Source organism: Diabrotica virgifera, chromosome 5 (genome assembly GCF_917563875.1).
Source record: "Diabrotica virgifera virgifera chromosome 5, PGI_DIABVI_V3a".
In the NCBI taxonomy this organism is placed as follows: domain Eukaryota; kingdom Metazoa; phylum Arthropoda; class Insecta; order Coleoptera; family Chrysomelidae; genus Diabrotica; species Diabrotica virgifera.
Genome location: NC_065447.1, coordinates 50,217,840 through 50,239,928, shown reverse-complemented (window position 1 = coordinate 50,239,928; position 22,089 = coordinate 50,217,840). Strand labels below are relative to the sequence as shown.

At 31.4% G+C, this 22,089-nt stretch overlaps 1 protein-coding gene across 2 annotated transcripts in view; it reads left to right on the top strand.

The window, feature by feature from the left end:
* LOC114341392 (leucine zipper putative tumor suppressor 2 homolog) overlaps positions 1 to 22,089 on the top strand; it is a 621,793-nt gene that overhangs the window by 259,945 nt on the left and 339,759 nt on the right. For both annotated transcript variants that reach the window (XM_050652486.1, XM_050652487.1), the window contains one exon: positions 4,796 to 4,820. The gene's annotated coding sequence lies outside the window, so the exon portion shown is untranslated. The remainder of the gene's footprint in view (positions 1 to 4,795; positions 4,821 to 22,089) is intronic.

The following is a 22,089-nucleotide window of genomic DNA, read 5'->3' as shown; positions in this document are numbered from 1 at the left end:
TAATTTTAACAGTTAATACACCTACTAAAAATCCATATTTTATTCTTTCGAAACATGTTGTGTCCTATATATAACAAAACCGTGTTACTATAAAAAGTACTTTTTTATTATAGTGTAATTTTTGGAATTTTAAGTTTATGTCGTCAAATTATTTTATATTCTCTCCTATAAATAATAAAATCGTTTTATTATAAAAAAGTTTTTTTATAAAAGTGTAATTATTTTTAAAATATTTTTCAACAATTAAAACTCCTTCTGTCATATAAAAACCCATTTTTAGTAACCCTAAACTGTCAGCTGTCAGCTGTCAAACTGTTTTCTTTTTTATTGCTTCCACTTTACTGCACATATGGTAAGTATTATATTTTTCACTTGGTATGAACGAGCTATCAATAGGTATTTCTATTCGTGGAATTAAAGAAGACAAACAAATACTTAAGAAGGAATAATAAACGCCATGTAAATTTTCCCGCTTCACCTTCACGTGTAAGGAAAAAAGTATGCGCAATCTAATCAAGATACTTTGTAAAGAATGGCTTGCGTATGTAAATAAAGTATTCTCTGAATCTTTATTTTTTCTCTCTAGAAGTTGTTATCGTGTATTTTATTTTTACATTCTCTCAGATAATTCGCCAATGCAATAGCATAGGCGGGACAAATCATGTCAATTGTTTGAATGTTTTTTGTATAATATGCTCCTACGATTGAAAATTTATAATGTTTTTTAATGTAATTTATAAATTTATAATGTAACTGAGAAAAAAGGAGCCTATATAGACAAATATTGTTATTTAACAGGCTGGGTCCGGACAAATAATCACCGGACAAATAATCTCGGACAAAAAATCCCCACAAATTATCCATGGACAAAAAATCCCCAGACAAATAATCCCTGGACAAATATTCCCCGGACAAAAAATCCCCACAAAAAATCCCCAGACAAATAATCCCAGGACAAAAAACCCCACAAAAATCCCCAAGAAATATTTGCTGCCGAATAGTTTTCTAAAAGTTTTCCCGTGAATGCAAACGACTCAAATGTTTTTCAGCCTCAGTGCATGAGAGTTATAGTAATCGCCATGAAAACGCTTTTCGGCACGAAAATTATGTAACTTATGTATGTCTCTCTCTCTAACTCCCTACACTATCATTTGATTTTACATTTATTTATATCAATTTGCTTTGTTATTATAAAAAAATTCAGACTTGACTCAATGATATGAAATGGTCGTAATTTACAGAGGATTCTATTCATGTAAATTTTATTAGAGTTGGGTGACATTATATTTTCCATAAGATGTGTGCGGTGTCCTTTACAAAAAGGAACAAGTTTGTTTGCGTTACAATCAAGATTATCATTTTCAGGACCAGCAGTTAGCATCACGAAGAGGTAATGTTTTGGACATAGTTATTCAAATCAGAGTGAGCAAAAGATTTAGGCGAATAATATCGCCTAGTGAGAACAATAGTGGCGAAACACCAAAATCAACGTTTTTGAGTTAAGTCCATCAACCGACATCTAAATATGCCCTCTTTTATGTGCAATATCGGCTAACAATTACTTAATTTCCTTATTACTAGAGGGCGCCTACAAATCTTTATGGTAGTGTGAATTTGTCAAATATTTTGATGCATTAACGACGAAAGCACACCAAACTCTATATCAACATTGGCGAATCTGTAATTACGCCTTTAATATTTTATTAAAGATAGTAGTACAATGCGCAATAGTGGCGAATGAGCACTTTTGTCTGTGTGGTCGTTTTTGCTTTTGTGTTTTTTTTTTATAAAACTTCTTACAGAGAAACTCAGTTTCAATCGTTCTTAGGTACTTAGAAATAGCAAATCAAGAAAACGTCTATCCACTTTGGATCAGTATTGTTTAATTCCACACTATCGAGAACCAATATTCATTTCTAAAAAGAAGTCTTACAAAATAAAACAATTCCTTCTACCCACAATCATTTTTTTAGTAGTTTGAAATACGAAACATACGTGAGTGAAATGATGAATTTAATTTTACTATTCATAGTTCTTTTGCTTACTTTTTATCTTTTATCATGTTTATCGTTTTCTTGCTAACAGACATAATGTTAATAATTATTACTTAAGATCTTATTTTGTTATTTTTGTATTGTACTTTAGTTTCATTTTGCGAATAACTGGTGTGTACAATAAAATATTTTATTTATTTTTGAAAGTAAATTTTTTAATTATTTAAAACAGAAACTAAACTGTTGTAGTATAGTAGTAGTAATAGTCCTGTCGCCAGGGGGGGTACAACGGCCTCCTTAATTCAGATGGACTTACCCAAGTTTTTTTTATATATTTTGACCCGTAGAATACGAATTTTTGGGGTAACAGTTGATCCGGATGTCGATAAGATTGTTATAGACAAAGAACTTGAGGAATTACATAACAGCGATTTCTCGCAAAACAAAACATCTTTTTGCATTTTTTGGGTCATTTTAAGCAAAAAATTGCAATTTTTGAACCCGAATAACTTTTGATTAAAAAATAAAGTAGCAATTCTGCTTACCGCATTTGAAAGTTTAAGTCAAATTATATCGGTTTTGATTATTTGCATTGCTAAAAATTAATTTTTTTATTGCTAAATAAAGCTATAAACACATAGTGTTTCCCGTGCCTATACATGCGTTTTAACGCATGCTACGTAGAAATTGCCTCGCTTGCACTTGTAGCTACTCTACCTACTCGTTCGATTTTAAATGAGAAATCGTTCGAGAAAACATCACTCACGCACTAGGTGTTTATAGCTTTGTTTACCAATAAAATAATAAATTTTTAGCAATGCAAATAATCAAAACCGATATAATTTGACTTAAACTTTCAAATGCGGTAAGCAGAATCGCTACTTTATTTTTTAATCAAAAGTTATTCGGGTTCAAAAATTGAAATTTTTCGATTTTTTGAAAGTTCAACCGCGGTTATCTCGAAAACTATGCATCCTACGAAAAAACTTGTCAGAACATTTTTTTGCCTAGAATGACCCAAAAAATACAAAAAGATGTTTTGTTTTGCGAGAAATCACTGTTATGTAATTCCTCAAGTTCTTTGTCTATAACAATCTTATCGGATCACATCCGGATCAACTGTTACCCAAAAAATTCGTATTCTACGGGTCAAAATATATAAAAAAAACTTGGGTAAGTCTATCTGAATTAAGGAGGCCGTTGTACCCCCCCTGGCGACAGGACTATAAAGTATAGTGGCGAAACATCCAATTAAACATCCTCGATAATGCAATAATGGCGTAACGCAGAAAAAAATCAAAAATAAATACAATGTTCATCTTTTCTTCAAATAAAATTACTTCTACTAATTGGTTTAAATGACTAGAAGCATATTATTAGAAAAATTCTGCAAAATGATTACCTATTAGTCAGTTATACTGTTTAGCAGTTTCATCAAAACTTCAAATAAGATTATCTCTAAATATTCATTTTGAAGTTTCGTCACTATTGTTCTCACCAGGCGATATTACAACATGATTCCCATAGCCTAAGCTCATTCCCCATATCTTCCACGATTTTTGAAAAAACTCACTCTCTTTTGTCATGTAAAATTTGAAACTTTCGACATGAAATTGGAATTAAAAATTTGATAATCGAAATTAAAATTCACGCTTAACTGCTAATCATTATTTTCGTTCGGTTTCATGACGATTGCTATGTATAACTCTCATGCACTCATTCTTAAAAACATTTGAGTCGATTGCATTCACGGGAAAACTTTTAGAGAACTATTCGGCAGCAAATATTTCTTGGGTATTTTTTGTCCGAAATTTTTTGTGGAGATATTTTGTCTAAAAAAATTGTGCAGATTAATTGTCTGGGGATTTTTTGTGGGGATTTTTTAGTTTTTTGCCTAGCTTCTACAGAGGTTCTTCCCATTAGGTTAGTTAGAGATGTTAGTAGTACAAGATCGTCTTGTGTTGTAGTATCTCGTCCTGAATAGAAGGCTTTCCGTTTGCTTAATTATTTAATTCATGCAAGTTGATGCAGGAAGTCTGCCATATCTGTTGTCTGTTTCGTAATTAAAGTGCTAAATTTATTCAAAAGAAATTCATTCAGTCGATCACTTCGGGACATTCTAGTAAAATTTTTGCACCAAAACAACGCTTTGAGCAAAACGTTCCCATCTATCTGTTGGCAATCATCATTGCTACTCTCACTTTTGACACTACAGCCCGAAACAGTTCAGTTGAGCTGCATCCAAACCATTCTCTGAGATTTCTCAGCCAGGACATTTTTCTCGTACCTATGCTGCGCCTTCCTTGAATCTTTCCCTGCATAATTAATTTTAGGATTTCGTATCTGTCACTACGTGTTATATGACCCAAGTATTGAAGTTTTCTTATTTTGATGGAATCCAGTATCTCCCTGCTGTTCTGTATTCTCCTTAGTTACAGTACTTCCTCGTTGGTTATTCTGTCTGTCCAAGAGATTCTCAGCATTCTTTAGGTTATAGATATATCTAATTATTGGCATTAGATACCAAATAAAGGGTGCTAATTTTGATTGATTCGTATAATAAGGACATAATGTAAATTTTTACTACGACGAGATTTATACTGATAGAAGAGAGTAGATGCCTTATATGATGACGTACTTTAAGAGCATTGATAATACACTATATATTTACTTTTTAGCGGTTTTTATTATAAAAAATTAAGCAAATTCTCTTCCTGTTGGTTGTTATGCTATATATCAATTTTAAATTCTCTTATTGTTGAATGATTTTTAATATTTATCTACTTTTATTTTTTTTTCAGATCAATTAGTGGAACATTAATTCTGGTATGTAAAAATTCGAATACTACATTATGGACATTTATTTATTTATTAAAAGTTTGTGAATACAGTGGAACCTCGATAAGTCGAATTAATCGGGACCGTGGCCGATCCGGGTTAATGAAAATACGGGTTAGCCGGAGAATAATGTAAAAATTAATAAAATACATATAAATAATAAACAAATACAAATTATAATTGCAAAAACGTGAAATACATATGAACAGTACATAATTACGTAGATTTGTATACAATATTGTTTATTTCTTGGTAAAAAACTCAGTCAAAGTGATAAAATGTTTGTTTTGTCTGATGAAAATCTGTCCGGCTTAGCCGGACTTCCTGGTTATCGGAGGCTGACTTATCGGGGTTTCACTGTACTATTTTCTCATTTTATTAATGCAAATATAAAAAATAATACAATGTTTGAAATCCAAAGTTGATTAATAGCAAGCTGAAAATTTGTTAATAGCTTAACGGTGTCTAGTCGGACAAACTTTGATGTATAGGAACATTGGAAGAGGGGAAGTTTTAATTGTGGAACGTGTCGTTCTGACAAGTGAAGTTTATGATTGTGAAAACTAGCAAGTTGTTTTTAAGTTTATTCAATTGCTAACTTTATATTATAAGATGAAAAAATGTTTGTCCGACAAATAAATATGCATTTTAATAAGTCCGACAGGTAGTAGTCAAATGACAGGAATTATATTGGTGGTAAATAGCAGTTTGATTTTTGCATGAGAGTTTAATGAAAGAGTAACAAATCAATTGGAAGTTCCGTGCGACAAAATACATGGGACGTTTTCGTAGTCAGGCGTTCGAAACCTGTAAACTGTTCCATAATTAAAACTTCCCCTATTCCAGTGTTCCCGTACATCAAAGTCTGTTCGAATAAACACCGGCAACGTGAAGCTATTAACAAATTTTCAGCTTGCTATTAATAATATTTTTTTTGTACGCGGGATCCAGGACTATATTGAATAATAAAAATAGTAAAAAAATTAACAAATAGAAAAAGTGCAAAAGAGGAAAAAATAATAAAACACTAAATTTTAGAGGTTGGTGGTGGTTTTATAAGGGTGAAAATATGTTAAAAGTTATTATATACTAAAAATCAACAAATCGAAAAACTGCAAAAAAGGAAACAATGATAAAACACTAAATTTTTAGAGGTTGGTGGATGTTTTATAAGGGTGGAAATATGTTAAAACTTATTATTCAGATGAGCAACCTCAAATAAAAGAAGAAGGCTATACGTTACGTAGAACCCGAGATATTGTAGTTTTGCAAACGTGCTCCATTTTGTAGTTCAGTTTTCAGTTTTCATGAGCGTGTATGGGATCCACACCACCATGAGGCATATGCGACCTTTCTTTTGGTTTACTAACTTTAACAAGTTTCCACAACTATTTACACATTTATTTGGGATGTGAACTAAATGAACAATGTTGTTCTAAAGCTATTTCCTTGTGACATTTTTATAATCAACTATTTTCAATAGGAAATAAGCCACAATTTTACCAAAAAAATGATTTTATTAACGTTTCTACGCCCAAGTCGGGTGTCGTTGTCAAAATACAAAATAATACTAAATTAAACAAAAATGTTGTTGCTTAGTAAAAAATTCTTCTAATAATTTATTTAATCTGACTCATTTATATCGGCAATTCAGACATGTATTATACATTTTAAAGTAGAAGACTTTAAAATGATTTTGCCAATATTGATGAGTTGCGTTCCTGGGACGACTTTACTAAAATATAGTTCATTTGATTACATGAAATCAACCCAACTCAAGAATATCCGCCACAAAAAATCGTAGAATGTGATCTGTCTTTAAAAAGACAACCAAATGCAACGGTGGCAGTAAAATTATCGCTATGATTGCCGATATAAATGAGTCAGATTAAATAAATTATTAGAAGAATTTTTTACTAAGCAACAACATTTTTGTTTAATTTAGTAATATTTTGTATTTTGACAACGACACCCGACTTGGGCGACGAAACGTTAATAAAATCATTTTTTTGGTAAAATTGCGGCTTATTTCCCATTGAAAATAGTTGATCATAAATGAACAATGGGACCGCAGCCTGGAAATAAGACGACGCATTAAGATGGCTAGAAGCGCTTTTCAAGATGAAAAGGGTATTATGGGGAAAAATGGGAATAGAAATTAGAACTAGAGTATTAAGATGCTATGTATTCTCTGTCCTTTTATATGAAGTTGAAGCCTGGATAATTATGGACGCAACCAAAAAAAACTTGTCAGCTTTGAGATGTGGTGCTAACGAAGAATGTGGGAAATATCATGGACACAACACGTAACAAATACGGAAATATTAAGAAAGGTGAAAAAAGAAAAAGAAATAGTCAACAGTCTAAAGGAAAGAAAAATGAGTTACACTGGTCACATACTAGAAAAAGGAGACCGGGTTGACAACGCACGTCCTGATTGAAAAATTTAAAGCAGTGGAGTGGAAAAACAACAATAGAACTCTTCAGAACCACTGCAAACAGAGTAAAATGGGCCATGCTCCGAATTCCATGCTCCGGAGTCACATACATGGGTATGTGGCTCCGAATTCCATCCTACTATATCGATTTACGTGATATTTTCTCAGTACGTAGGGAATAGCCCAAGAAACAAAGTCTCCCCTATGCCGATGTGTGCTTTTGTCTTGGGGGCGGTTCCCACCCCTTCTCGGGGGTGGAAAATTTTTTGCTTAAATATCTACGGAAGTTGCTAGAGAAACTAATACTAAGCAAAAACTGTTCTATAATTTTTTTTTCGAAAAATCAGTACTTTTTGAGTTATTCCTGGTTGAAAATTTGCCATTTTCATTGAAACATAACACCTTTTCAAACGGTTTTTTGCGAATACCTTAAAAACTATGCATCTAACTAAAAAACCATATAAAACATTTTTGTAGCTTATAAAATAACAAAGAGATTATTTCCTCTATGAATCTTCTAGTTATAACACAAAAAGAGATATGGTAAGTGAAAAAAACTTGTTTTCTTGGTGCATGCTCAAATCAGTGTATTTAACTTGAAATAACAGAGAAACGGTCGATTTTAGGTGTATAATGCTACCAATAACTTTTGTTGTGTTTGAAAAGACCTTTAAAATCAGTAATATCAAATTTCGATTGCATTTAAACTATGCGAGATAAACTGTAAAAAATTTGATGGCTAACGTATTTTAAGAAAAAAATGAGAAGTTTATTTAACCCCTCATCCACAAGAATTTAAATGCATCGTTTTCCTTCTACAATACATTTTACTATAGTGTTATTTTTATGTTCAAAAATTTGGGCGGATTTAAAATGAATGGTTGTTAAAAAAAATAATATCAAATTATTCAGCGCATTTTTAAATTTTCTTAAAAATCTTCCTATTTCTCCATGTAACTCGAAAATGATAAGAGATGCCAAAAAAAGATGCCAAACAAACATGTAGGTTTATTATAGATAAACATTTTGATTTTATTTTTTATAACAGTATCTTTTATCATTTTCAAGTTACTTGGAGAAAAAGGAAGATTTTTAAGAAAATTTTAATATGCGCTCTATAATTTGATCTTATTTTTTTCAAAAACTATTCATTTTAAACCCGCTCAACTTTTTGAACATAAAAATAACACTGTAGTAAAATGTACTATAGAAGGAAAACGATGCATTTAAATTCTTGTGGATGAGGGGTTAAATATACTTCTCAATTTTTTTCTTAAAATTCGTTAGTCATCAATTTTTTGCACCATATCTCGCTTAGTTTGAATGTAATCGACATTTAATATTGCTTATTTGAAAGGACTTTTCAAGCACAATAAAAGGTATTGGTGGCATTATACACCTAAAATCGACCGTTTCTCTATTATTTCAAGTTGAATACACTGATTTGAGCATGCACCAAAAAAACAAACTCATTTTACCTACCATATCTCTTTTTGTGTTATAACTAGAAGATTGAAGAGGGAACGAATCTCTTTGTTTTTTTATGAGCTATAAAAATGTTCTATATAATTTTTTTAGTTAGATGCATTGTTTTTAAGTTATTCGCAAAAAACCGTTTGAAAAGGTGTTATATTTCAATAAAAATGGCCAATTTTCAACCACGAATAACTCAAAAAGTATTGAGTTTTCGAAAAAGAAAATTATAGAACAGTTTTTGCTCAGAATTAGGTTCTCTAGCAAATTCCGTAGTTGTTTAACCAAAAAATTTTCCACCCCCGAGAAGGGGTGGGAACCGCCCCAAGATAAAAGCACAAATCGGCATAGGGTAGACTTTAAATAAGGAGATACTTTCAGGCTATTACTAAAATTTCAATAAATCCATGCAGTAGGATAGAATTCGGAGGTAATAACCTGTTCTTGCTCTCATTGACTGCCCTATAAGTTGGGAGAACAATTTTTACGACCGTTTTAATAAGAAAGTACTGTTATACAGGGTGTGCCGAAAAGATTGGTCATAAATTATACCACAGATTCTGGGGTCAAAAATAGGTTGATTGAACCTCACTTACCTATATACAATAGTGCACACAAAAAAAGTTATATATCGAAAACTCTTAAAGATTTTTTATTGAAAATGGACATGTGGCATTCTTATGGCAGCAACATCTTAAAAAAAAATTAAAGTGAAATTTGTGCACCCCATAGAAATTTTATGGGGGTTTTGTTCCATTAAACCCGCCCAAACTTTTGTGTACGTTCGAATTAAATTAATATTGTATTACCATTAGTTAAAAACAATGTTTTTAAAACTTTTTTGCCTCTTAGTACTTTTTCGATAATTTAGTGTTTATCGAGATATTTTGAATATTTGTCGAATCCACCACATATTTGTATATGGTTAAGTACGATTATAGAGACCTGTTAATAATCTGAAAATTTATTTATAATTTACATTTTTATGTGTATTTTGAAAAAGAAGCCACATCTCGATAAAAGGTGACTTATCAAAAAAAGACTAAGAGACAAAAAAGTTTTAAAAACACTGTGTTTAACTAATGGTACCACAATAATAGTTTTAATTGGAACGTACACAAACATTTCGGGAGTTTAAAGGAGCAAAACCCACAGAAAATGTTTGTGTAAATATATTAAAAAAGAAGCCGCATCTCGATAAAAACTGGCTTATCGAAAAAATACTAGGAAACAAAAAAGTTTTAAAAACGTTGTGTTTAACTAATGGTACCACAATAATGAATTAATTGGGATGTACACAAAAGTTTGGGGGGGTTTAAGGGAACAAAACCCCCATAAATTTTTTTTGGGGTGGACAAATTTCACCATAATTTTGTTTTAAGATGTTTCTGACATAAGAATCACACATGTCCGTTTTCAATAAAAAATCTCTAATAGTTTTCGACATATTGAAAAAAATCGATTTTCATTTTGTAACTTCAAAGGGCTGTAACTTTTTTTATGAACACATTTGTACTAAGGTAAGTTAGGTTCAATCGAACTATTTTTGACCACAGAATGTGCGGTATAATTTATGACCAATCTTTTCGGGACACCCTGTATATCACAGTTAATGACAAATAAGCCTAATCAAATAAATACGTTTTGCGTGTGCAATTTCACAGCCCTCTGGTCTGGATCCCGCGTATGAAAAAAAAGTTGATTAATAGCAAGCTGAAAATTTGTTAATAACTTAAGGGTGTCTAGTCGGACAAACTTTGATATATGGGAACACTGGAACAGGGGCAATTTTAATGGTGGAACAGGTTAAAAATTTGGAACGGCCAGACCACGAAAATGGCACATTTATTTTGTCGGACAGAATAGACTTAAACTCTCCGAACAGAGATTAAATTCTCATGCAAAAATCAGACTGTTATTTATCACCAAATGGGCGTTTTAATGAGTGGAACATGTAGAATATGTCAAATGACAGGAATTATGACAGGTGATAAATAGCAGACTGATTTTTGCATGAGAGTTTAATCTCTGTTCGGAGAGTTTCGAACAGAGATTCGAGTTCGAAGTCTATTCTGTCGGACGAAATAAATGTGCCGTTTTCGTGGTCTGACCGTTCCAAATTTTTAACCTGTTCCACAATTAAAACTGCCCCTGTTCCAGTGTTCCCATATATCAAAGTTTATCCGACTAGACACCTTTAAGTTATTAACAAATTTTCAGCTTGCTATTAATCAACTTTTTTTTCATACGCGGGATCCAGACGTATAATGTTTATTTTGCACGGCGAATGCCGTGCACCAAAAATATATTGCAATATCCTGCGCGCCACTGATATTCAGATATAGCTTGGGTACGTGTATTACTCCCTGTAACAGTGTTTTATGCAGATCTGGATTATAAATCACGCAAGATGTGCGTTCGTATCTAGCACTATACTTTTTTCCTCGTCTCTTCTTCAGTGGTTCTTTATTCTTAAGTCGGATGGATTTTGGATCAGGTCCAAACTGGCCAATGCTTAAAATATATGGTTGGTTCTTTGTACTTCTGTCAGAGTTCATTATTTTTTTAAATGCATGATTCTATGGTTTTCAATAGCTACAGCACGATCAGTCATAATGATTCTGCAAATTATTAATATCTCTATAAAAAGTGATAGTAAAACATTCTAAAATTAAATTATTTTTCGCAGTTTAAGATGTCTATTGCAAATGTCTTACCTAATGGATTTTCTCATCCAATAAATTTTCAGTATTTTGAAGAAAATGGTATGTTGGACATTTAAATATTCAATTATTATTATTCAGATTTAGCCGTATGGCTCTAACTCCCTCTAAGGAAAAAATTCACTCAACTCAGGTGTCTACGGTACCAAAAGGATTGAGATCTGGTGGGGCTCTTTCCGTGTTATCAGCCCTAGGTGACTTGGTATGCTGGAGTATCTCCCAAAAATTTCCGTACACACCTGGACATTGAAAGTAATATATTTTTCCACCTACCTCTACCGAAAGTATACTTTTCTGGACCTGATTGTAGGGAGCAAAGTTGTACTTTTCCTCCCTAGGGAGGAAAATATTTTTCCTCCCTAGGGAGGAAAAGTAAAAGTGACGTCATGATATTTCATTCATGAAATATAACTTATTGACGCCCTGTACAATATCTATTTTCTATTACGTAAGTGTGTATACATTTTAACGTTTATTTAAAAACACTCTGTATTTTGCAGAATGGTAAAAAACAGTAAATTGTTATTCTGATTTAACAATGTTTACATTAATAATTTGACTTATATTTGACAGTTGACAGTTATATTGTACCTACATGTTAGTTTTAGTTCTAATAGATTTTGTTGGTTAGTTACATAAATAAATTAAGTAAAAATGAAAAAATGACTTGTTATTTGAGGAAGGTGGAAAAACCATATGTATAACATGGGAGTAAAGTGCCTTTTCCTCCCTTGAATGATTACTGCCCTCCGCTACGCGTCGGGCAGTAAACTTCATTCTCGGGAGGAAAAGTAGCACTTTCCTCCCTTGTTATACAAATAGCTATTTCTGTATGGTCTCCACAGGGCCACTGAGAGGGACGAGCGGGCTCCGGTAAGTAGTGAAGAGCGGGCTCCGGTAAGTAGTGAAGAGCGGGCCCCGGCAAATAGTGAAGAGCGAAAAAAAATGTTTAATTTTTATAGAAATAAAATTATCAATAATATATAATAAAAAACGTTTCAAATAAATATAACTTTTATTAAATTTTGATTATATATTTTTATAATAGTGAAAATACATTTCGAGTTTTTTGATAGGCAAAGATTATAATTTTCGAAAAATCGCATGATTTTACATCATTCTCAATGCACAAAGTTGCTAGGCCAGTTAACCGATCCTGTTTCATTTTAACTAAAGAAAAAGAAAACTAAAGCACCTTTTCCCTTCTGGGACTATCGCCGGTAATGTACAAAATATATTGACGCTAGAACGACGGACGTTAGGAAATAATGATTCCAGTTTGGGATGTTTAATTTTATCTATTTAGTGCAGCCACTGAAGGGACATGGTGCCAACTTGCGCTTTTACCCTGGGGGTGGATGCTACCCCTTCTCGGGGTGAAACTTATTTTATTAAAAATAACCCCATAATTCGATAGAGGGACAAATTCGAAGCAAAATTTGTCATATAAAGTTATTAAAATAAATCAAAACTTTTTGAGTTATTAAAGATCAAAAATTTTAACTTTTCGTGAGAAAAATGCATGTTTTTAACCGATTTTTCATCAGTAAATCAAAAACTATAAGTTTTTACAAAAAAGTTGTTATTACCAAAATTGAAGCCAATAAAAAATGAAATAAACTTCTTGCTAGAAAAACCTTTTAGTGTTAACTAAAAGTGAGTTATAGGTAATTGATATTTTTTTCGGCGATTACCCAAATATAAGTATTCAAGCTTAAATATCGGGAAAATAATGCATTTTATAACATAAACTTATTAAACATCTGTCAAAGTACGTAGAAATATCTATCAAATAAGCCCCCGAACAAGTTAATGGCATGAATATTTATGCTACAATTTTTTTTCAAAATTTATCTTTTAAAAATTTTTCCAAAAAATGTTATGGTTTTTTGTAAATAACTCCGTTAATTTTTACGATATCAGATTCACCTAAAACCCATTCAAAAACAAATTCCAAGGGCTATTAAATCACGTTGAATTTAATCTTTTAAATCCCTTACTTTTTTAAAAATAAAAGGTTAAATGGCCTCGGTTATATGGTTCTCACAGCAAAATTTAAGCTTTAAACGTTTCTATCTCGGATATTTTTTACCCTACAGAAATAACAAAAAGGTAAAATATTTGATATAGAAAAAACTAAAATTTGGTTAAATATCATTTTTTACGTATATTGAGTATTTCTGGAGTTATTATCAAACGAATATGAAAATTACGATAATTTTAAAAATTCTGATTTTCTTAAATTACCTTTTTTTCAAAAATATGCATTCTAAATCGGTCAAAATTGTTGAAATCATTACTTATGCTAATATAAATACATTCTGGTAAAGATTACTATTAATTTTAATTTTTGTGGAAATGGCGTATGTTTTTATTTTTCACTTTTTCCTAAAAAATTCGAAAAGGTTGTCTTATATTCATCATAACTTGCTTATTCATGATTTATCAATAAAAATCGGAGTACTATGATGTTATATCTTTCCTATCTATACTGTTGTATGGAGTTGAGTCGTGGACTCTCACAGACGTTACCTAAGAGAAAATTGAGGCTTTGGAAATATGATGTATCATCGAATCGACGTCGTATTAAGAATACAAAAAGAAAACGAACTGCTCATCACAAGAAACACAGCCAAAATCGAATATCTCAGTCATATCATGAGAAAAACCGAAATATATGGATTGCTGCAACTAATTTTACAGGGAATAGTAGAAGGAAAATGAGGACCAGGAAGGTGAAGGCTTTCCTGGCTGAAAAATCTACGTACGTTGTTGAACACAACAAAACAGCCATAAATCTTTTTAGAGCAGCAGCAGTGTCATGATGGTCGCCAACATCCGAAACGGATAGAACAAAAAGAAGAAGATACTTCTACATACATTTAAAATTGTACAGGGTGTAACAAAAATACAGGTCATAAATTTAATCACATATTTTGGGACAAAAAATAGTTCGATTGAACCTAACTTACCTTTGTACAAATGTGCACAGAAAAAAAGTTACAGCCCTTTGAAATTTACAAAATGAAAATCGATTTTTTCCAATATATCGAAAACTATTGGAGATTTTTTATTGAAAATGAACATGTGGCACTTTTATGGCAGTACCATCTTAAAAAAAATGTTAGTGAAATTTTCTACACCGCATAAAAATTTTATGGGGGTTTTGTTCCTTTAAACCCCCCAAACTTTTGTGTACGTTAGAATTAAATTATTATTGTGGTACCAATAGTTAAACACAATGTTTTTAAAACTTTTTTGCCTCTTAGTACTTTTTTTAGAAGAGTCAGGTTTTATCGAGATATTTTGAATATTTGTCAAATCCACCACATATTTGTATAATATGGTTAATACTCTGGGCTAATTAGCAAAATACAAGGAAAAGTTATTTACCAGCAATTTTATTTCTGAAATCGAAGCTAGTTATTGTATGTATTAATAATATAGGTATGCAAAGTCCGCAGATAGTGTGCTACTTTTTTTATAAACAAAACGGCGCCCGAAAATCGTGTTTTTTTCAATTTTTGCTCTATAATTTCAAAGATTTTAAATTTACACCAAAAACACCCAAATAAAAATTCTCCGCAATTCAATTCTGCATAGAGACGTGTTTTCCCCGATTCACTTTGACGAAAACTTTCCCCGGAAAAAGCGGGTATTTCCAACAAAATCTTTAATTTTCAACTAACACTTTAGATAAATAATTGTTAATCAATAACTAAATAACTTGGTAATGTAAAAGCCCTTTTCGTATGGATTATAATTCCAGAAGCCGATGGAAATTGAATGAACAGTTTAGCAACAATTGAACTGTTAATTAAAAATTTACGGTCACTATAATGACAATAATTATAATGCATAAGAATAACTATGATTTTTTCATAAAAAGACACTATACCTATCTAATATACTTTACAGAATTGAAATTGGACTATGTAAGCGGCCTCAGGAATATTTTAAAGTTATAAACAATTTTTTGGCTTATAAACAAATAGAATATCTCGAGAAATGTTAAACTAAATCAAATTGTGAAAACGATATTCAAAAAACAGTGCAGGACGCTTCTTTTAAAAGAAAAAACGTTTAATTATGATGAGTGGTTCCTGAGATACAACCGGTGAAATTTGACCGGAATTTACTTCAAAGATATAAACAATAGGATCATAATTTTCAAACTATCACCTTTTTATTTTTGTCCTCTTTCTCCACACCAATTTTCATATCTTTAAAATACTCATAACATATATTATTATAATAAAAACTATCGATAATACGTGTGAAAACTGCCGAAAATAGCAAAATTCCAATCAAACATTAGGTTGGAGAAAATGTAACCCTCAAAGTTCAAAATCGGTATACGCTAAAAAAATGCATTTTCTCGGCTTTCCATGGAGCAATTTCCTTCATTCTGTTTTTGTTCCCTAATAACCCGAGTAGAGCCATCGAACTAACGCATTATTAAATGTCACACTTGCTTTTGTTTTGTTATAATAAATTAATTTATTTATAAGAACAGAAAACTACATATTTTTTCCAGTTGTAGGCTTTTTTTAGATAAACTTACTACAAGTGTACCTTTTAAAGTTAAAAACATAAATATTCTCATTTGAAAGCTGTATAATTATTTAAACAATTTTTATTTAAACAAATTAAAATTGTGTTTTATAATAAAAAAATTAAATTATTATAACAAAACAAAAGCAAGTCTGACATTTAATAATGCGTTAGTTCGATGGCTCTACTCGAGTTACTTGGGAACAAAAAAAGAATGAAGGACATTGCTCCATGGGAAGCCGAGAAAATGCATTTTTTTAACGTATACCGATTTTGAACTTTGAGGGTTACATTTTCTCCAACCTAATTTTTGATTGGAATTTTGCTATTTTTGGCAATTTTCACACGTATTATCGATAGTTTTTATTATAATAATATATGTTATGATACAATTACGTGGCTAAAGGTTCTAGTTCTAAACCAAAGCCAAAATCAGAGAAAAAAAAAATATATGTTATGAGTATTTTAAGGATATGAAAACTGGTGTGGAGAAAGAGGACAAAAATAAAAAGGCGATTGTTTGAAAATTATGATCCTATTGTTTATATCTTTGCCGTAAATTCCGGTCAACTTTGACCGGTTGTATCTCAGGAAGTACTCATCACAATTAAACGTTTTTTCTTTTGAAAGAAGAGCCTGCCACTGTTTTTCGAATATTGTTTTTACAATTTAATTTAATTTAAAGTTTCCCGAGATAGTCTATTTGTTTATAAGCCAAAAAATTCTTTATAATTTTAAAATATTCCTGAGGCCGCTTAAATAGTCCGATTTCAATTCTGTAAAGTACATTAGATAGGTATAGTGTCTTTTTATGAAAAAATTATAGTTATTCTTATGCATCATAATTATTGTCGTTATTATAGCGACCGTAAACTTTTAATTAACAGTTCAATTGTTGCTAAACTGTTCATTCAATTTACATCGGCTTCTGGAATTATAATCCATACGAAAAGGGCTTTTACACTACTAAGTTATTTAATTATTGATTAACAATTACTTATCTAAAGTTTTAGTTGAAAATTAAAGATTTTGTTGGAAAAACCCGCTTTTTCCGGGGAAAGTTTTCGTCGAAGTGAATCGGGGAAAACACGTCTCTGCAGAATTTAATTGCGGAGAATTTTTATTTGAGTGTTTTTGGTGTAAAGTTAAAATATTTGGAGTTATAGAGCAAAAATTGAAAAAAAAAACACGATTTTCGGGCGCCATTTTGTTTATAAAAAAAGTAGCACACTATCTGCGGACTTTACATACCTATATTATTAATACATACAATAATAAGATTCGATTCCAGCAATAAAATTGACGGTAAATAACTTTTCCTTGTATTTTGCTAATTAGCCCAGAGTATTAACCATATTATACAAATATGTGGTGGATTTGACAAATATTCAAAATATCTCGATAAAAACTGACTCTTCTAAAAAGTACTAAGAGGCAAAAAAGTTTTAAAAACATTGTGTTTAACTATTGGTACCACAATAATAATTTAATTCGAACGTACACAAAAGTTTGGGGGGTTTAAAGGAACAAAACCCCTATAAAAATTTTATGCGGTGTAGAAAATTTCACTAATATTTTTTTTTAAGATGGTACTGTCATAAAAGTGTCACATGTTCATTTTCAATAAAAAATCTCTAATAGTTTTTGATATATTGGAAAAATCTATTTTCATTTTGTAAATTCAAAGGGCTGTAACTTTTTTTCTGTGCACATTTGTACAAAGGTAAGTTAGGTTCAATCGAACTATTTTTTGTCACTGCTAATTATGGCACTGCTGCTGCTCTAAAAAGATTTACGGCTGTTTTGTTAAATCATGAATTTTTTAGGAAAAAGTGAAAAATAAAAACATACGCCATTTCCACAAAAATTAAAATTAATAGTAATCCATACCAGAATGTATTTATATTAGCATAAGTAATGATTTCAACAATTTTGACCGATTTAGAATGCATATTTTTGAAAAAAAAGGTAATTTAAGAAAATCAGAATTTTTAAAATTATCGTAATTTTCATAATCGTTTGATTATACTCGTAACTCCAAAAATACTCAATATACGTAAAAAATGATATTTAACCAAATTTTAGTTTTTTCTATATCAAATATTTTACCTTTTTTGTTATTTCTGTAGGGTAAAAAATAACCGAGATAGAAACGTTTAAAGCTTAAATTTTGCCGTGAGAACCATATAACCGGGGCCATTTAACCGTTTATTTTAAAAAAAGTAAGAGATTTAAAAGATTAAATTCAACGTGATTTAATAGCCCTTGGAATTTATTTTTGAATGGGTTTTAGGTGAATCTGATACCGTGAATTTTTATTTGGATGTTTTTGGTGTAAACTTAAAATATTTGAAGTTATAGAGCAAAAATTGAAAAAAACACTATTTTCGGGCGCCATTTTGTTTATAAAAAAAGTAGCACACTATCTGCGAACTTTGCGTACCTATATTATTAATATATACAATCATAAGATTCGATTCCAGCAATAAAATTGCTGGTAAATAACTTTTTCCAAAAATGGCCTATTCTCCGATAATCAGCCCAGACTATAAGTACGATTATGGAGACTAGGTAAAATATGAAAATTTATTTATGACTTACATTTTTAGGTATATTTTTAACCATATTAAAAAAGAAGACACATCTCGATAAAAGGTGCCTTATTGAAAAAATACAGAGAGGCAAAAAAGTTTTAAAAATACTGTGTTTAACTAATGGTACCGCAGAAATAGTTTAATTGGAACGTACACAAACATTTGGAGGATTTAAAGGAAAAAACCCCCATAGAATTTGTATGTACACATATTAAAAAAGAAGCCGCAACTCGATAAAAACTGCCTTATCGAAAAAATACTAACATGCAAAAAAGTTTTAAAAATGTTGAGTTTAACTAAGTGGTACCACAATAATAATTTAATTGGAACGTACATAAAAGTTTGAGGGGGTTAAATGGAACAAAACCCCCATAAATTTTTTATGGGGTGCACAAATTTTACTAAAATTTTTCTTTAAAATGTTCCTGCCATAAGTATGCCACATGTCCAATGTCAATGAAAAATCTCTAATAGCTTTCGATATATTCGAAAAAATCGATTTTCATTTTGTAACTTCAAAGGGCTGTAACTTTTTTTATGTGCATATTTGTACAAAGGTAAGTTAGTTTCATTCGAACTATTTTTGGTACCAGAATATGTGATTTAATTTATGACCTATATTTTTGTTACACCCTGTGTACTTCGTAACTATAGATAAATTGTATATAAAGTAAACATTTACGGTCACTCTGACATATAAAAAATTTAAGGATGGTAATTTTCTACAATAAATATTAAATAATCACTTGGAGGATACTGTCCTGTTTGTGGTATTTGTAGTCGCTTATAAAAAGTCCATAAATTTACTCACTCGGTTCTGATTCAGTCCTGTCTGTGCTTACCATTATCAGAATGAAATGTAGCCGCGAATTCAAACTCACCTTAGTCATTGTATAGAGCCACCCAATGGGGAGCAGAGCAGATGATAAGCAAAAAGCCACGTTTGGATATGCGTAGATAGATCTTGTTTGAATGTTTACTATTTGTGTTTAGTGTAGAAAGCCGCATGGGGTTTCTACGATATAAATAAGATAAGGCTGGCTTTGTAAATATATAAGTACATATTTTATAAAGTTGAATGTATATATACAATAGAGCATTACTCTACATAGTCTACATATACATTTCTGCATTTATTTTTGTAGGGATTGCAGGTTTGCATAAATAATTTTTTCCCTTTTGTGTACCTATACGTTAACATGCTGTGGTTTTATCCAAACCAGCAACGTCTGTTTCTTGTCAATCCGTAATTTATTTCTATTTTTTATGGTGTAACGTTCCTGTTTTCTTTGAGAAGAATTTCTTACTTGTGTTCAAATTTTTCTGATGGGTGAGTGGAGTGTCGGGCTCCACGTTGGGCGCCAGTGAAAGGAGAAAAAGGCGATATACTACCCTATAGTGTAGGAAACAAAGGTTGAACCTTGCAAAATGGACACAAGTCCGGTTTTATTTTTTTCTGGTATATCAAGGGGTGCTTATTATAAGACTAACTTTTTCTGAAAAAATTTCGCCCCGACACCTCCCTTTTCACCCCTTTAAAGGGGGTAATTTGTGGTTTTTGCGGAACGTAGCCCTTCCTGTACCTTTTGCAAAAAATGTCTTTTATAGAAATATGAAGAGGACTATATTTTCTACGATTTATTTCCAACAGCATCTCTCTATCATCCACCGTTTGGCGGGGATGGCGCCCTAAATTTGACAAGTTTTTAAAAAAGATATTTTTAAAAAAAATTAATTTTTTCCTAACTGTAATGGAAATTAAGAAGAAATCCTGCGCAAATTATTCACAAATAATTGACTGATTTTTTGGTATAGGTTTCACTTAAGGGTAATTGCCCTTTTTTTAATTACAGGGTGTTACATTTTAAAAAACCTCTTTTTATACCATCTGAACCGTTTATGCTAGAGTAAAAAGACTTTCAGCAATTACCCACGTGCTGGTGCTATTTACAAATTTGTATAATTCACCCCCATTTTTTCCCCGGAACCACCCCAAAAAAAAGAAGAATTAATAAATAAAGTGATTTTCTTGGAATCCTTCACACACAATACCATTTATTAATATGCTTCATATACAATTTTGTGCACGTTATTATTACCCATGCATGGACGCCCAAAGCGATTTCCTAGTGCAACTTCTGTAGCAAAAAAAATAAATAAAATTGGGGGTTGAAAATTTTTTTTTGTTTTTTGCTTTTTGATCCATATGGGCATATGCTTCATCAATAGTGCTTTTCAAAAATATATATGATTATTGCAACATCTCTGCGGAAACGACCCCTATCCTTGAAAATATACTGCAGAAACTACCCCTATTCCTTGGCGAGCATGTTTTTACGATTTTCTCATTACCTATGCATTCTATTTAAACAAAACTTATACAAGGTTAAAGACCACTATTTACTCTAAAAATTAGGTCCTATTCATTTTTTTCGTATAAGCAACCGTTACGGCACAGTGGCGCCGTAAACCTCATATATCCTTGGGCGGGCTCCAGTTTTTGTTTTTTTTTTTCGTCATCTGTTCGTTTTATTGATAAAGTACTTATGTAAAATAAAACAACACAGTGTAACCTACAAATTATGACTTATGAACATTTTACATTCTTTGCTCCCCAAAGCCACAGTGGTGGCCCAAAATAAATTTTTGCATATTTTCGCCACCTACACGCATTTTATTGCATTAATGCTACCTTAATAGCACAATATTTACCCTGCTAAGCAGTGGCGGATCCAGGGAAGGGTGATGGGGGTGATCACCTCCCCCCCTCTCCAACCAAGTGATATTATATCCAAAGATTATAAAAATATTCATCTATTTTTATAGAAATTTAACCAATTGGCACCCCCCTCTTAACGATGCTGGATCCGCCACTGTCGCTAAAGCATAAAAAGTCATTCTTATAAAAATAATGTTAATATAATATAAGTATTTCTATAAAAATAAATGAATATTTTTATAATCTTCAAATATAATATCACTTGGTTTGAGAGGGGTGGGGGTGATCGCCCCCATCACCCCTCCCTGGATCCGCCACTGCTTAGCGACCACTTAGGGGTGAATATTGTGCTATTAAGATAGCATTAACGCAATAAAATGCGTGTAGGTGGCGAAAATATGAAAAAATTTATTTTGGGCCACCACTGTGGCTTTGGGAAGCAAAGAATGTAAAATGTGCGTAGGTCATAATTTGTAGGTTACACTGTGTTGTTTTATTTTACGTAAGTACTTTATCAATAAAACGAACAGATGACGAAAAAAAAAACAAAAACTGGAGCCCGCCAAAGCATATATGAGGTTTACGGCGTCACTGTGCCGTAACGGTTGCTTAAACGAAAAAATTAATAGGACCTAATTTTTAGAGTAAATAGTGGTCTTTAACCTTGTATAAGTTTTGTTTAACAAAAATGAATAGGTAATGAGAAAATCGTAAAAACATGCTCCCCAAGGTATAGGGGTAGTTTCTGCAGTATAT